Source organism: Malus sylvestris, chromosome 12 (genome assembly GCF_916048215.2).
Source record: "Malus sylvestris chromosome 12, drMalSylv7.2, whole genome shotgun sequence".
Lineage (NCBI taxonomy): Eukaryota > Viridiplantae > Streptophyta > Magnoliopsida > Rosales > Rosaceae > Malus > Malus sylvestris.
The window spans coordinates 6,638,710-6,652,515 of NC_062271.1; the positions used below are offsets into that span (position 1 = coordinate 6,638,710).

Here is a 13,806-nt window from a genome sequence, read left to right on the forward strand (position 1 = left end):
GTTGCTAGCATATAAGTTCTTGTTGCTGAACAAAGTTTTCCAAGACAACGTTGGCCTGCAAAATATATTTACTAGAGAGAAAATGAAGATAAAAGAAACATAGTTTTGTACCTTCTGATTGTTGTTTGTGGTTTGTACCCCTTTCCCTGCAAGACTCGATTCGGAATTGCCGGCAATGGGATTGGTACTTCGTTACTTCTTTTCTCTCTCAATTTCTACAAATTCTCCCTTCTTTTTTCTGTGTCTCGTTTGCTTTGGTTCGATGCCTTTTTATGGACGAATGGTGGACATGGCAGTTGAAGTTAGTGGGATGCTACTTTCCTGGGGGTGTGGGGATGCTGGGAGAAAACCATCACCTTAGTTGAGTTTTGGAGAGTTCTAGACACACACGACTTCCATATTTGGTTGCCATGTAGATGACAAACTCCATCAGACTTGTCATGCATTGAGGTCCACGTATGTGTGGGTGTAGAGGTTTTTTTATTTTTTATTTTTAAGTTTCTCTATTTTGACTTGCTAATATATTTTGTTTGCAAAAATATATAGCTCAACAGGAGCATTGGATAACCTTCTAATAGCCCCAGGCTTTTGTCGATCAGTATTCCCAGCTGCTTCAATGAAGAAACGTGATGAATCAATCAGTCCATGATGAGGTTGACAAAGGAAACAATCAATTGCTATGGATGAAGACAGGTCAAAAACAATCCTTGATCGGGGGCCGCATGCTACACAAAGAGGTCTTGGTAGAAATTCTATCAAAACTACCTGCCAAGTCTTTGATTAGGTTTACATGTGTCTCGAAAGAGTGGTATGCCCTTATCAAAAGTTCTTATTTCATTGCTAGACACCTTTATCGCTTTCGATCTGCGAACAATGCTTGTTCTCTCCTTATCTCGGGAATTAGCACTGTTGTTGATAATTGCAAGTGTACAATATCATCCAAGTAATATAGTGATAAGTACAGTGTTGTTCAAACAAAGATCTGATTAACCTAAATTTACTATTGAGGTTGACTTCAAAATAAACTTAAATAAAAGAAGGATTACGATGATAACTTCAAATATGCAAAGAAACGAAACGAAAGTAAAAATAATAATTGATTGAACATGAAGTAAAAGTGAATGAATTGTGCAAGATTAATATATGGAAGCACTAGGACATCAGGTTCCTCATTCTCAATCCCATCTAATCTCATTATTCATATTAACATCAAATTATTCCCATGTTGCTAGCAATTATCCCTTGATTCGTCAATATTCCCTGTCATAAAATACTAACCGTGTTTCTAACTATCTACCCATGCTATGTCTAACCAGAGATATAGATAATCGAAACACTTTACGCTCTATGGATAATTACACGATACTACACAAATCATAACCAGTATGTCTACTCAATTATGTAATTCATGGTAATTGTTATGAGAATCAATCTACTAAACTCAACCTGTCAGTTACAATTTAGTTCTTCACACAAATAATGGCCAATTATTTGATAACGACGAAGCACAATAACAATTACTCAACATGGAAAATAACCGAGATTAATATATAATAACGAGAATTATATGTTCATAATAAGAGTACACCCTATGTAACATCCCACAGAGTGGATCCTGTAAGCTTTATATATATATATATATATATATATATATATATATATATATATATATATATATATATATATATTCTCATCTCTACCTAGCATGAGGCCTTTTGGGAACTCACTGGCTTTAGGTTCCATCGGAACTCCGAAGTTAAGCGAGTTTGCGCGAGAGCGATCCCATGATGGGTGACCCACTGGGAAGTTCTCATGTGAGTTCCCATAAACAAAACCGTGAGGGCGTGGTTGGAGCTCAAAGCGGACAATATCATGCTACGACAAAGTCAAACCCGGGATGTGGTGGGGGCCCAGGCTGAGATGTGACAATTTGGTATCAGAGCCAATCCCTGGCCGGAAGTGTGCCGACAGGGGGGTGGATTGTAACATCCTACATTGCCTAGGGGAGTGGATCTCATATAAGCGAGTTCGCATGAGAGTAATCCCATGATGGGTGACCCACTGAGAAGTTCTCATGTGAGTTCCCAGAAACAAAACCGTGAGGGCGTGGTTGGGGCTCAAAATGGACAATATCGTGCAACGGTAAAGTCGAGCCCAGGATGTGGTGGGGGCCCGTGCCGGGATGTGACACCCTAGTCCTAGCAAAAGAACTTAGTTCATGATCAAACTAATAACAAACATGGATGAATTCGATGACATGGATGAATTCGATGACATGGGATAAATCTTGAACTCCAACTTTGTATTTGAGTGTGTATATGCGCTAGGAAAAACTTGGAGCCTCTCCCAAAAATCCTTGGGGTGCTGGGTTCTCCACCTTTCTTGCCGCACACCTTATAGGGCTGGTTTGGTATTGTTGTGTTTTGAAAAGAAAAAAAAAACTGCTTCTGCTGTGCTGTGAGAATAAGCTCATTTTTTCTGCTTCACGTTTGCAGCTTTTTTTCACCCATAACTGTGAAAATAAGCTGTTTTTAAGTGTTTACCACACCTTTTTGAGCTCAGCTTTTTTTTATACTCACTTTTTATAAAACACCTCAGTACCAAACCAGTACTTAGACTCTTCAAAAAAAAAAACTCCTCTTCTTCTCCCCCCGTCTGCCTCTTAATAAGGGGATTAGACCTTTTCATTCTTGAAAAAGTCCAACGCCACTTTTTATGAAGCCCAAATTGGATTTAATTTGATAAAGCCCAAATTCTAGCACAACTCTCACGTAGCAGCAGTATACTTCGTTATTCCTTCATACTTTCTTTATAATTCTTCTTAAAAAAAACACACTTATCTCCGACTCTTATTTCTACAAAACTCACACAAAACACATCAAACTCACCAATTTAATATAAAATCATGACCAAATAATAAGTAAAAGAGGCATAAAACATGCATATAATATCACCCTAACAAGCACTGAAAAATAGTTCGTTTGCAACTGTGAAGTGCTGTTAATACATTTTTTATGGTCATGTTATGATTGAACTGTGCTCTTCATTTCAGCATGAATCAATGGAGGCACTATTGTCGGTCTGCCATGGAACCGATGAAGACCACCACTGAACTAAGTTCCGTTATGCATGGACCCCCAGATTGTCTTCCTTGTTTGACGAGATAACACCGAGCAGCAATGCAGGTCTTCTCTGGAGACGGATGCACTTTGCTTGCAATGGAGATATATTTTTTTAACTAGGTCCCGGGGTCGTGGATGATCTCGGCGACAACGCCCTTGAGGTGCCGTTGCACTCTCTGAAGTTGAGGCTCCGGAAGCGGGCCGGACCGGTGGATCGCTGATTTCTCTCTTTAAAGTTTCTTTCTTTAAAGAGTCTTTTATACAACCCAAACAGTAAATTACATTTAAAAAAATCCTCCGTTGGGTTGGTCATATTGGCAAACGGCCGAAATTCGATTGCTCTCCGACGGTTTCCCTGGCTTTTGCATTGTATCTATTATAATAGTCTGCATAAGGTCATTTGGTCATTCATTCTCAACCGTTAGATGACCGTTGACGAAATTCGAAGGTCCATGATCGGGTGAGCTTTATACTCGTACCACGTTAGTCATAAGTCGGCTCTAAATGTGCACATAAGCAAACTTAAAGGTTATTTAACAGAATACAAGGAAACAAATCAAAATGAAGTGAATATAGAGTTTCATGGACTAAAGTGACGACTTTTGAGTTTCAGGGAGAAAAATGGGATCAAAATCGAGTTACATGTAGCAAGGTGAAGACTATTAAGTTTTAGAGAGCAAAGTGGGGATTGTTAAGCTTCGATGGACAAAATGGGATCGAAATCAAGTTTCAAGTGCATGGCTAAAATTAAGCCTTAAACCAAAACAAAATCTCCATGCTTCCAAAATTTGCAGATCCGAAATCTCACCCCTACAACCCAACCAGCTTTAATAAGTAATTAGTTATTTTGTTTAATGCAAGTAACATCACAAACCTGAATGTGTGGGAGCTCCCCTATGGCACATAATCAAAACTAACAAAAATTTTGACGGAAGAGACTAAGGGCTCATTTGGAAATGTTTTTAAAATGACTGAAAAAACTTTTGGTGAAATTGATTAAGAATTAACGTAAGGACTAAACTAAAGACTGGATGATGTTGAATATTTCAAGAATATATTCATATATTTGTTGGCTGAAAAGTTGGGTATTTGCCCAACCATTGCTTCTCTTCAAGTGAAGCATTGTAGCATATGACATACTATATTTATATATATATATATATATATATATGAAATTGTTATTAACACTCCAAAAATCTCATTCTACATTCTTCACAAGTGTATTTTTCTTTCTAATTAGGGAAAGTTTGGAATGCCAAATAAGATTTTTTGAGTGCTAATAACAATTCCCCATATATATATATATATATGTGTGTGTGTGTGTGTTTGTGTGTGTACGAAAATGATGGTACCAAAAGGTTGGATTTAATTCAACCTTGTATCTTTTGGTTGAACTACAACTTTTGGTTAAAAGATATGATGTTTACTCAAATTGTGTGAGTAGAATTAAAGATATAAATAATCAATATTTATTTTCCGAAAATTCTATATAGAAAACATGTCTTTTGGGTCAACACTATTAAGAAGGGTTGTATATCTTCAACTAAAATGAAATGAGTCGATGAATGGATTCTTTAATGCCTATAAATACCTATTGTGGCATAATGTTTCACAAACAGTTTTCAGAACTTTGTTTCTACATTCTTTGCTCTCTTTTCTCTCTATCACATTCATACAATTTCTTTCTAGTTATTTATAAGGGAATACAATTCGGTTTTGCTAATCGAATATTTCTTACTTTGTTGTATCCTGGAAGTGACTTTCCAAGAACCCTTTACCTCCAAGAACCCTTTAGCAAACTCATTCGAGTAGGGGCAAATAACACTTTAAGGAAACGATTTAAGTCGTACCTCAAAGTTATCATTCGGATTATTCTCTATATTTCTATATATATTTACTCTAACAGATGAAATTTGTAAGCTAACAAAAGCAAAAGTAGACATTAACTAGGGTAATTGCTTGTTTAGTTACACTGGATGCTACCACTGAATTTTGTAATACAAATCTAATCAGAAGAAACAAAAACAAAAACAAGAGACAATTGTTTGGGATAAAATCTGAACTTTGGGCCAGAGAGAAAGTCGGCCCAAACCCAAGGCCCAGAGGAAAACTTAAGAGGCAGGAAAGAGGCTTTCGGCTGGGCACAAGTTACAAAGGCCACCTGCTTACCTGCTCAAAGACCACAGGGGGTAAGTTATTCAGTCACTACACAGCCCAATAAAGTACTTTATTGGTGGCATTCATGTAAAAAAGCTAGTGAGTCATCACCAAACCGCATTCGGGCAACCGCTATTGCTACAGGAACCCAAGCTGAAGTCGTCTATAAAAGGAGGAAGAGAAGACAGAATTAAGGACACTCAAACAAACAAACAAAAGCCAAAACTCTGCTCAAGCCAGATTTGCCTTCAACGAAGCTGTAGTCAGCACAAGCCTTCATCCCATTCGGGATAAACCTTCCCAAACCCCTGTAATAGCTCTGCTACCTTGTTCATGGTGGTATCGATTCATTTTGTATCCTCTTCTCCCCCGTCAACCCCTCTAAAAGCTTTCAGACCTCTGACAGAGCCACAAAGATAGATTTTGTAAGAAGTTCAGCCTTGGCCGATAAGGTTCAAACTTACCCGACTATCTTTGCTCTGTCTTTGTCTTTTCTTTCTTTTAAAAGCACAATAACATGTTATATATTCCCAGTTATATACAAGTTATTTCTAGCAAAGTCATAATGAAAATGAGTCTTCAGCACTTGGATCCGATCTGAATCGCGTCAGAGTTCAAATCAGATCTAAGTCTTAAGCCCGGCGGGCATGTAATTTAAAGATCAGTTTAAAAGTCCTTGACCTCAAGGCATAAAAAAGAACTCTATGTGGACTCAACCCATCCACGACAATCCTTGATAAGCGAGAAGTCCGAAGTTACTTGGGGCGCAAGTAATCAATCTATTTCTCCGTTTTGTTGCTATTATATCTTGATTCATAGAAAAGGCTTAAGCAGGGAGTGAATTCTGATAGAAAGCCTCAAGGCCTACACCTAAGGCCCCACGAAGGCATCTATTTAGCTTCATTTCATGTTGTGGTCTAGTTGGTCCGAGTATAAGGATTAACTCTGATGGGAAGCCTCAAGGCCTATACCTAAGGCCCTACAAAGGCACTCATTTGGGTTCGTCCTACCTCTTGGATTCAGATAATCAAAAGTATAATAGTGATAAGACTCTGACAACCATAAAAGACCAAATATGATACATCCAAGCGCTGGTTTAGTTTGACAGGAAGCCTCAAGGCCTATACCTAAGGCCTCACAAAGGCACCTGTTATATCTAACTTGGTTTCTCGGGCGTATACATATTCAATCAAAGCTTAACACCCATTCAACATCTGCCATACTGAAGATGGCAGTGGCACGCCTGAGCACGACAAAGTTAATCTTGATTGTGAGCCTTAAGGCCTACATCTAAGGCCCCACGAAGGCACCCTTTCAAATTAACTCTGTCCTTCTCTTTCAGAACTGCCCGACGAGCCTTGCCCGAAGTGTGTCTTGCCCGACCAAGATCTGCCCGACAAAGGCTTGCCCGAGCGAGCCCGAGAAGAAAGCAGAAGTACGACAGATACCCTCAACCGACGCCATTCTCCCAGGGGAGCTGTGTGCTCGTCCGCCAGGAGATTCCTGCGACGAACAACAATACCGTGATGCTGAAGCAAACAGTATAGCAGCATCAGGAAATATTTCATGCTCTCCTTCAATAGGCACGTAATATGTCTATTTTTAACGTCTGGTTTTCAAAAATAAATGATTAGATAGGCAAGTTTTAGGGTAGAAACTCGATGGGAACTGTATGATGCAATGAGTTGTTTTTAAACCTAAGAACAAATGCAGAGAACCCTTTGCTAACAATCCTTTTGGCATGCATGCTGCTACAAATTTCTAAGACTCACAGTTTAAAGTATGGCTTTCTAATTCATTACACGACAACAAAATAGACCCAACAGTTCCTAAACACTTCAAGTTTTAAGCACAAAATGTTGTGTACAACTGATATGTCATCCTCATCCACAACAAAACACACAAGTGGATGACCAAAACCCTTCTGATGCTAAGTTGTGAGTAGTATTTTGGTTTAGTGTATTATTTCCATTCCACCTTTCATTTTTTAAATAATGTCAGCCGTTGTGTAGGTTCCCTTCATAGATTATCTTGTACCATATGGTATAAGATGAGGGTGACCTAAGCCAACAACGCCCCAACAATTTCCGACATGTTTTAATGGTTGGGGCTGTTGTAGGCTTAGGGGCATTGTTGTACCTCAGTGCGCAGTCCCCTAACCACGAGAAAAGAAAAGAACTAGGAGATGACGATTCAAAGAAGCGTGAACCTCCGAAGAAGCATCTGTTTGTGAATCCCAAAATCAAGGATCTTCGGCTTGCGCCCTTCCAAGCACCAGGTTTTAGACCAGCCAATTACCTAGCTATTGAAGACGGGAAGGTGCAGGAATCTGTGGATGCTGCAGCACTCAAGAAGAAAAAAGGAGAAGGTCCTCTGCCATACGACTTTCTCACTTGGAACCAAAAAATGAGGACAAAGGGGATCCAGAAAATGAGAACAACAACAATGAGGAAAACCAAGATTGAAGTAGCTGGGAATACTGAATTAGGATGTTCGTTTTGTTGGTTTGGAAATACTAAATTTACATAACAAGTTGGTTTGGGTGGTCGTTTCGGCTGCTAGTATTTGTTGTTTTGAATTTGGATGTTCATTTTGTTGTTTCTAGAAAGGGTTGTGGAGACAATTCGTTGTAATATGCTGGTATAGTTTCTTGTTCTTTTGTTTTGTTGCATAAACATTTGATGGTTATTGCTTGTCCTTTGGGCATTTGTTCAAGTTAGCGAATTTTGTTGTGGTTTGTCGGTGCAGGGTTTTTTGTACACAAAAAACATAAGTAAACCCACAAAAAGCCCCTAACCATTCTACAAAAGTAACCAAAAAGCCCTGCACCAACAAACCACAACAAGATCCGCTAACTTGAACAATTCCCCAAAGGACAAGCATTGGCCATCAAATGTTTATGCAACAAAACAAAAGAACAAGAAACTATACCAGCATATTACTGCGAAACGTCTTTAGAACCCTTTCTAGAAACAACAGAATGAACATCCAAATTCAAAACAACAAATACCGGCAGCCGAAATGACCACTCAGACCAACTTGTTATGTAAATTTAGTATTTCCAGACCAACAAAACGAACATCCAAATTCAGTATTCTCAGTAGCTTCAATCTTGGTTTTCCTCGTTATTGTTGTTCTCATTTTCTGGCTCCCCGTTGTCCTTATTTTTTGGTTCCAAGTGAGGAAGTCGTACGGCTTAGGACCCTTCTCCTTTTTTTCTTCCTTAGTGTTGCAGCATCCACAGATTCCCACGCCTTCCCATCTTCAATAGCTAGGTAATTGGCTGGTTTAAAACCCGATGCTGAGAAGGGCGCAGGCAAGAGATCCTTGATTTTGGGATTCACAAACAGATACTTCTTCGGAGGTTCACGCTTCTTCGAATCGTCATCTCCTGGTTATTTTCTTTTCTCGTGGTTAGGGGACTGCGCACTGAGGTACATCAATGCCCCTAAGCCTACAACATCCCTAACCATTAAAATATGTCGGAAATGGTTAGGGCATTGTTGGCTTAGGTCACCCTCAAGGTACAAGATGATTTGTGAAGGGAACGTGCACAACAGTTGACATTATTTTAAAAATGTAAGGTGGAATGGAAACAATACACTAAAGCAAAATACCACTCACAACTTAGCATCGGAAGGGTTTTGGTTATCTCGGTGAAGTAATTCTTTGACAAATCCCTGTCCTCACCACTAAAAACATCAAAAGCAATGCAAAACTACTAAATAACATCAGAACCATTGAGTTGAAATAACATACACTTCTCTTAAATTCTCTAGCCAGACAAGTACATCACCAACAGGTCCAGATAACATAATGTGGCTGACATTGCTGAAAGAAAGAAAGAAAAACCCAAAAAAAAAAAAAAAAAAAAACAGATTCAGATTATGACTCAATAACCGAGAAGTAAACCAGTAAATTAAATAGGCAGTCATGTGAAATCAGTATGACATGCAACCATAAATTATATACTACGCCAAACACTATAACACGTCAAGTGGAGAACAAAAGAAACTTACAATCTGTTAAGATTCCTTAAGGTCGCAATGGAACTCGGCAGATCTCCAGTAAATTTGTTATATGACAAATCATAAGCAAGTCAGATGGGCATTGTTTCTTGCATTTCAGACTTTTTCATATGATCATTAAGCAACCAGTTCATGCAGTGGTACTTTCCTTGACAGAAGATCAAAAGTTTTTATCGTTTTGTGTAATGAGACTCAACTTAAGATTCAAATCAAACATTGAAAAAGTATCTACTTCAAATCTGAAAGGTGTAGAAGAAGCATACAGTTGTCTTAAATTCCGCAGACCAGTAAATGCATCCCCAGTAGGTCCGGATAACAAATTATGGCTTAGATTCCTAAAATAAAGGAGCATTTCAGTTTATGGCTAATCATGATCCAAAACCAGTAATAGACTCGATTAGGCAACAGTCAGGGAATATTGAACTCACAAATATTGAAGATAGAGAGACAAGGAGTAGGGGATGTTTTCCACCACATTGTTGCATGCCAGATTTCTGCATAGAATCCTTAAAATTATCGAAAAAGCAATGGTTCACAAAAATGATACAACCTATAAAGTATTGTGAAGGAGTCGCCATAAAGTTATTCGAGCTAACATTCCCTTAAGAAGAAGAACCCATATGAAAATGAAGATTCAGCAACAATTGCGATTCCACAACCGTACGTTAATTAAATTAAAAAAACAGCAAAAATTTGTTATCATCTTGAAGCTAATTCAATTCTAATTTTAGAACAAATCTTTCTTGACCACCGAAGTCGAGCGGATGGAAACAACCACAAGACTTACTATTGTTTTGGGCTTGTTAATTTTCTGTTTGGTTCGCTAGAAAATTTAGCTTAAGTACCATAACTCTACTCATGATTTTGTTAGCACCCAAACAGGAAACTGAACCGAAACCAGAAATTATAGACAGAAAAAAAAAAAAACTAATTGAACCATTATTTCGAATTTTTTGTGACCATTAGGGTTGGGCACGATGCGATTCCACCCCTAAATTGGAATCGGAACCAAAACCAGAAAATATCAACAGTTCAGTTTGGTGTGGTTCCGCTTAAATTTATTACTAGAACCGTATGGTTAGGTCTACACCGATTCTGATTTGGTTCTTACCGGTTTACGGTTCCGAATACTAAATTATTTGAACCCCAAATCATCATGCATTTAAATACATCTTTTAAAACTGATTATATAAAGTTGTATACAACATATATCATTTTTAATGCAAATGTCTTTGGTCAGTGGCACCAAGTCAACAAAAAGAGACAATTAAAAGAAATATGCATTGGTCAGTCAACAAACAAAAAAATCATGAACTCAAGCAGCATTAGTCTCCTGATATTGGCAGCAGTAGCAATAGCAGGAAGAAAAAAGAAATATTCAAATAGCATTAAAGGAAATATGCATTGGTCTCTTGATATTGACAGCAACAAGAAGCAAAAACAAAAATCCAAATGTCCTTGGCAGTGGCAGATTCTTTTTCAAACAGCAGCTTTTGTAAACAATCAAACAACATTTAATCAAATCAAATAACTTATTTCAGAGAGCAAGCAAAATCAAACAACTTCTTATTTCAGAGAGCAAGCAAACAACATACATCAAACAACAAGCTTACAATTCAAATTAATAAGGAAGGTGCTATAAAACTAAAGTTACATACATACCATCAATAGTAAAAGGTGATGAGTTATGATTGAATAGTTTCTGAAGCTCCAATGCTAGATGTGCCACCATTCATTTTTTTCTAGAACATATAAAAAATCAAGAATTCATTAGAAAATAAGAAAGTAAGCACACATACATCAACACCTTGTATTCTCTCATCCGCGTCAAACACCAACCCACCCCTCTCCCTTCCCTCCCCTTCTAAGTTTCAATCCAATTTTCAATACAAACAACAAATCCATTCACACATATACTAAATTATAGAAATATAGATTCACACATAAGGTGTGGGCATTGTCCTTAACAACCCATGTGATTTTGATTGTCCTTAACGTTGTGTTACCAACGTTGGTTTATAAAATCCCAACCCTTGAAAACCCAACACACCCGCATGGTATTAAAGCAAGCTTTTATCTTTAACACATGCCACATGGCATGCTCTTAATGGATGCAAGTTAAAACTTTGTGGTCTTTCCCACACCTTAGCATTTTGATTTCTAAAATATCATAAGCCGCTTTTCTTCTCCAAAATCCCCAAGTTCAGTTCTCTCCGTTGCATCCTCCATAGCCACTCCATTAAATTTCTTTTAAGATTCCTAGTTTCCTATGCAGCTTTGTTGGTATTCTGAGCATGTCGGCCCCGCCTACGGGTTGAGGGTAAACCCTGCCCAATCCACCCAACGTCCAGCCCTACCTTTTAATTCTTGGCAAAAATAATGGATGCTCTTATTGATTACCAACAGCACTCAACACGAGCTAACCTCACAAGAATACAGTAGTACGACAAAAAAAAAAGTGTAAATTTTAATTCAGCCCAAGAGAAAATGGAAAACTAGTAGAACTCGGCCATATTCCTAATCTCAAATATGAGAAAGATAGAGAAAATACCAAGGTGGGAGGACGGAGGACAAAGTGTTGTGAGCTGTCGCGGATGGGGGATGATGATGGTCATCATAGAGAGCTAATGTTGTGGTCTGCCTGAGGAATCGCTGATGTTTTTAGATGAGAGACCATGAGTGAGGTGGTCGGTTGAGTGAAAAAAGAATGAAAGTTTAAAAGTGTGAAATGGGGGGTGTGAGGAAGCAAGTGAGTGAGGGTGAGATGGGTGAGCCCTAATTGGGATGGGATCCATTGCTTTGCAACTTGGTAAAACTAATTTTTCAACGTATTATACCATGACATGTGTGTGTGTGTATATATATATACTTTATTTATTTATTATTAATAAAACGGTTCGGTTCGATTCCGGCCAGTTCTTGTTTATTTGAAATCGGAATCGAAACCAGTTTGAACCGGTTCAGTTCGATTTTTTACTCAAAGTTGACTTTTTCGGTCAACATAGTTCTTTTTGGTTTTTTTTTTTATACAGTTCGTTGCGGTTTTGCGATTTCCACCCCTAGTGACCACATCACTCTGACAGCACAAAGACCTACTTTTTCTACAGTATCTAAAACGTCAAGTCGTTTTCCAGAAACGACGGTTCTATTTATTTTCCCGCCAAATTTCCTACAGTATCTAAATTTCCTGACCTTTCCGTTTGGTATAATCCTTGGAAAACTAACATTAAAAGTCTATTTACCTGAAATTAAAAAAAATTAACCATTTTAGTCTGATCGGCCCAAATAACAGAGAGTTCACAAGTTCAGATTCTATCCTTTCTCAAATTTTCCTCCACTTTCTCGGTAACCAAACAGTAGATCATGTACCCCAAAACAACGAACTTCATCAAATTTCACAGTTAAAAGACTCCATATATAGAACGCTAAGAAAATCAACCAAGGAAACGATCGGAAGAGAAAATCAAGATTTACCGTAATCAACTGCAGCAATCAATCGTAAAGCAAATAGTCAGAGAAACGTGAAAGAAGTAAAAGTAAATTTTCTTTCGTTTTCCCGCATTTTCTCGGCAACAAACGGAATGGAAAGTAGGGTGGGCGCGGTGCGGTTTCGAATGAAACCACAACCGAAACCGAAACATTTTGCGGTGCGGTGCAGTTTTGAAGTTAAAACCGAAATGAAACCAAACCGTTCGATTCGGTGCGGTGCGGTTTCAAACGGTTTCGGTTTGGTTTTGAGAAAAAAAATGTACAATTTAAAATATACACCTATTTATGCATAAGACGGTCTTATTTTCCTCGTATATTAATTAATGAATATGCAGTAAAATTGCAGCAAAACTACATAAAAAACAGCAGCAAAAACTGCACAAAACTGCACCAAAACTGCACAAAACAGCACCAAAAAATAATGCAGCAAAGCTGCATTAAAAAACAGCACCAAAACAGCACCAAAAACTGCACCAAAACAGCCCCAAAACTGCACAAAACAGAACCAAAAATCTGCACCAAAAGTGCAGCTAACTTGTACCAAACTTGTACCAAAACTACAACAAATGACAACTACTAAAATTGAGACAACATCCAATGCATCAAAGGATTTAAACTTTAAATCCTTATGCATCACATCTATTAAAATTGAACTTGATCACCAATCACAATACTTTACAATCCAATTGAAAGGTTAAGTTTGCCATAATACAAACCTATAAGTTATAACCTAGTTGAAAAGTTTAAAATATAAGTTATATAATATTTATTTATTATATGGTGCGGTTTCGGTTTCGGTGCGGTTTTGAAAACCCAAAACCGAAACCAAACCGTTTTGTGTGCCGCGGTTCGTTTTTGAAACCGAAACCGTTTCGAAACCGAAACCATTTCAAAACCGCAAAATCAAACCGTTTGGTGCGGTTTGATTCGATTCGTGTTTCGGTTTCGGTTTTCGGTTCCAAGTGCCCACCCCTAATGGAAAGTGTGAAGAAAAACAGTAAAATTGACCG

The 13,806-nt window shown here is 38.0% G+C and overlaps 1 long non-coding RNA gene across 1 annotated transcript; it reads right to left on the minus strand.

The window, feature by feature from the left end:
* Positions 1-7,446: 7,446 nt before the first annotated feature.
* On the minus strand, positions 7,447-9,699 carry LOC126593023 (uncharacterized). Its single transcript, XR_007612855.1, has 3 exons — positions 9,571-9,699; positions 9,299-9,450; positions 7,447-9,110 (listed from the first exon to the last, which is right to left on the minus strand). It is a non-coding gene; the product is annotated as an uncharacterized LOC126593023 (long non-coding RNA).
* Positions 9,700-13,806: the final 4,107 nt, after the last annotated feature.